The sequence below is a fragment of the Sylvia atricapilla genome, chromosome Z, assembly GCF_009819655.1.
Source record: "Sylvia atricapilla isolate bSylAtr1 chromosome Z, bSylAtr1.pri, whole genome shotgun sequence".
NCBI classification, from domain to species: domain Eukaryota; kingdom Metazoa; phylum Chordata; class Aves; order Passeriformes; family Sylviidae; genus Sylvia; species Sylvia atricapilla.
The window spans coordinates 82,843,719-82,848,365 of NC_089174.1; positions in this window are offsets into that span (position 1 = coordinate 82,843,719).

Consider the following 4,647-nt stretch of genomic DNA (forward strand, 5'->3'; position numbering starts at 1 on the left):
AATGACAAATCTCTTCATAAATTCTGTCATGATAGGTTGTCACTGATGGGGAAAAGACTGATGACTGACTGATGTCAAAACACTTACTTGAGTGAAAAACACTCAAATGCCCTGGGAGAAACTTTTAAATATATATGAACATGCTCACTGGTCCTTTCATATTTATAGGCTCTTCAACATTGTCTTGTGTCTGTCAAGATATAAGCTGATACATCTGTTTAAAAAACAAACAAAACAACAACAATAAATCAAAAAAAACGCCAATAGAATATATTTTCAGATAACAGCAGATACTAGACTCCAGACTATTTCCAATTTCTAAATACTGATTACAATTCCCTAGATCTTTTTCTGAAAAAGAATATATACTTGATATATGCACTAACCATTATATAAGAGACAGCATAGTCAGAAGAGTATTTTTTAAGGGAAGAGGGGTATAACAGCTAGAAGATAGAAGAGTTCTTTAACACTGAGGCATTCAATATTCACAAGGTAAGTTTGTTTCTACTATCAGCATTATCACAAGAAAAAAAATGCCAGTAATTTCCAAAATATCTGGAACTGCAGTGCCACGTTGCCCATTTCACTGTGGTTATATAGTATTTTTTGTATTAAATAAGTATTTCAATTGTGTATGAAATAGCAGCATTTTGAAAAACATTTCTTAATGCAGTCAGAACAAAAAAAATTCATTGTGAGGCTTGAAATGAGTGGTCACATATTCAATATTTCAGTTCATGTGGTGGAAAAGAAATGGTCCTGGAGTACCCAATTACAATGGTCCCACTGCACAAGGCAGTACCCATAATGTGACAGTCCATTGAATGTAAAGCCCCAAAGTATACAGCCTAGTGCCTTTTATCTGGGTCTCTGTCTCCAGGCACTCAGCAGTTCTCTTTGAGACACCTGGAGCCATGGAGCAGAAGAGAGATGGTGAGACCACAATGTACAAGGCACAGATCCACCTAGAAGCCAGGGCTGCATCCAGCACTCCAGAGGAGAGGAGGCAGATCTCATGTTCACACAGCAACATCTCAAATAGATAATCTGGTAGAGTCTAACAATAACACTACAGTATCCTCTCTTAAGTTATAACAAAATATCTGCTCCACCATCGTATAATCATGATAGATACAGGAGAGGGGAATAGAAAACACTGGAAACATATTTCAGCAACCTACAGAATTATAGAAATTACTAAAAATTTATTATTGTTTCACATAAACTGGATGATGTTTAATTTTAACTTTGAATTCCTCAAAAAATTGTTTTAAGGAAAGAAAAGGTGCTTTTTTGACATTAGATGTGTTAATGCCGTTCAATCAGTTCAGCCTCCTGCCTCACTTCTACCTGTTTCCTTTAAAAGCTCAGAACAGCACCTGCCTCAAAACTTATTCTTACTCTGCACAGACAACCATACTTTTCCTGACTTCAATCACTGCTGCAGCATTTGCTTGGCTAGAGCAGCAGACAAACATAAGAGGTCATAAAAGCATAGAAAAAACTCCTTCTTTCTGTGCAAATAATTGTACAGTCTATTGTACAATAGAATCCAACATGAAAGATGGAAGGTATTTTTAAAATACAATTTAAAAATCAGAAAGTTTCAACAGAAGGTTTCATCAGATACACTATAAAATCCCCAGTGTGGGAATAGGGTAATTATTGTCATTTCATTGGTCTCGAACTACCTACAATTATCCCTTTATACCAGTAATCAGCTTGATAGCATTTGATCTCCTTTGCTTTTTATCCATCTAATTACAAAGTAGCAGTAGATGTTTGCATCACAAAGACTGGTTTGAGTACCCATTGCAAACTCCTTCAATTTTCAAATGTCTGCATTTCCCCAAAGATGTAAGACTGAAAGATAAACACAAATTTAAAGGCTGTGTTTTATGTGGTAGCCATGTATTTAAAAACCATTCTATGAAAAAAGATTAATCATATTTTTTACACCAGCAGCATGCAAAACAAATTAGCATGAAAAACATGATAGAAGCATATGTCATCACTCCATTTTGATAAAAAAACTATTTGGTCTGAGACAAGAAATGTGCTCTTTTTCACTAGCATGCCTCAGACAAACATTGCAGTAGTTCTGCGTTCTTTTGACCTTATATGAAACCCACCAAAAAAAAAAAAAGGTAGATTTGGAGGCTACTTTAGTTGTTAGAAGGCTCAGAAGGGCTTGTCCAGATTCTGTGATTTAAGATGGTCTTTGGAAGATAGTCTCTCTCACTCTTAGCTGAGTGCAGCGTCTTAAAACACATCTGTAGAGGAGATATCTGTAGGGGAGATCCTGTGACTAGAAATCTTGCCATGGCTACAAGTGCCACTGTGCCTCCTGCCCTTTGCTGTGGAGGCCAACTCAGTTCAGTCACAAGTATTGACTGGACTGAGTCTTTATTGTGTCTCGTGAAGCTGATTTTACAGCTGAGGGATGATCCAATCCTACAAATTCATTGCTGTTAGAGTAGAGTAACCCCTCTACTCCCCTTTGTCCAGAAATACTTTGGTTTTCTGGTTTATTGCAATATTCTCCCTCAGCTACGACCTTTTGGGAAAGCCAGTTGTGGCAAGGGAAAATAAGCCATGCTTTGCTTTAGTGTGGACACTGGTCACCAATATGTGGTTACAGCTGAATGTCAGGTCCAGTTCAACACTCCAAAACGGGAATGAGACAAGGTCTGAGGCCTGTGCTCCTGCAGACCTTACAAAATGCAGTTCCTTTTTACCCCAAACTTAACCTTAACTGGAACTGAAGTTCCTATCATAGATTCTGGCAACCAATTTGATTTAAAAATATATGTATTTCTGAAACCACACACTCCTTCAAGCTTACTAAAATGCTTACTAAAAACTTACAAACGCAGACCTTCCATTGTGCTTTTCTGCTAACTAACATCATTTTGGCCTTATTGAAACACAATGACTGCAATCAGTGACTCCTCACGCTGGAATTTTTGCTCATCAGCTCACAATGGCCATACCAGATGCTGCGGATAAAAACAACCCCCCATTGCCACTTTGTCTAAATAAAAACATCAACAAATGTTTTTTCAGATAGCTTCTACTATCTGAAAGGCTCACTTCAGGGCGACTTAAATGCTTCTAAGGGAGGTGAAATTTTCTGGTGGTTTCCTTACTTGCTCAACTGTTTCACAGGGGCAAATGATTCTAGAACAAGGTATATGTATTGCTGTGAACATTTATAAAGGGCAAATAATGAGTCATAGTTTTGTGTTTATCTGCATATTTTATGCCCAAATTATCTTTCTCATGTTATCAGACAAAACATTGGTGCTATATAAGGTAAAAATCTCATATCACAGAGCTTGACCAGAAGGCCTGTGGCAGTAGCATACCCAGTGCCATGCTGTAGCCAGAGTTCAGTGCTGTAAATAATTTTGAAATAATACTGCATCCTTTTCAGTGTCACAGCTTGCATTACGAAAAGAAGAATTACGATGGTATCACATTAAGAGAAGGCTGGAAAATGGAAGGACTCTCTCGATGCCTGATGTTAAAATCTTTAAAACCCCTGTTGAATTTCTTTCTATTACAGCCCTGAGATGGCAGCAAGGAGAATTATTTGCCTCAGGCAGGGTGTGCATTATTTACCATGGGACTGGCCGAATTTAGCTCCCGAATCCATCCCGCCTTCTCAGCCTACACAAAGATTACGGGAAAGCCTATCCTGGAGAGAAATGCTGGAAACTACAAGCCAATACCTCCTTCTGCAGCATTACTGCACAAATTATTTAAAACTCCTGCTAGGGAAGGGTTTATAGCTTCATTATTAGCATAGATGGAAAGGTTTTAAGAATGAAGGAATTCCACCAAGGAATTCTCTCTCTTAGTTTCCTTTTCTTGTTTTTTGGTAGTTTTTGGGTTTTTGTTTTGCTTTGGTGGGTTTTTTGGTTGGTTGGTTTTGGGTTTTGAGGGGCTTTTTTTCTTGTTTGGACTTGGGGTTTTGTTTGGGTTTGGGTGTGTGTGGTTTTTTGGTTTTGGTTTGGTTTGGTTTTTTTGTTTGGTTTTTTGGGGGGGGGGTGTTTGGTTTGGGGGTTTTTTGGAGAGTTTTTGTGGTTTTGTCTTTGGGGTTGTTTTTGGGGGTTTCTGTTCTTTTGTGTTTTTGGGGGGGGTCGGATTTTTTTTGTTTGTTTGTTTGTTTGTCTGTTGTTTTTTGGGGTTTGTCTTTTTTTCATCTTTATTCTCCACAGGAATGCCCGTCACCAGATGCTCTCCCACACCGAGAGACGACCCAGGCCACCCCCGCCCCCCACCAAAGTTTTTAATCTGGCACGGTCACCTCTTCAGCACCGCCAGAACCACAGCGCACGGCTCTGGGTTCTGGGCGGCCAGCGCGGGTCGCGGACCGGGAATTTGGGCCAAGGGACCGGGAATTTGGGCGCAGGACCGGGAAGGCCCGCGGAACCCAAGCCCGCAGGTCCCAGTGCCCGCCCGGCGCCTCCGCGGTAAGGGACCGCCCCGCGCGCCCCCGCGCCAGCCCCGCCAATCAGCGCGGGGCAGGAGCAGCCGGCTAGAGGGGCGGGGCTGACGGCGTGCGCGCCCCCGGCCTGGCGACTCGATTGGCCGTTTCGCGGACGAGCCGCCCAATCGGAGGGTGCTTTGCAAAGGCGG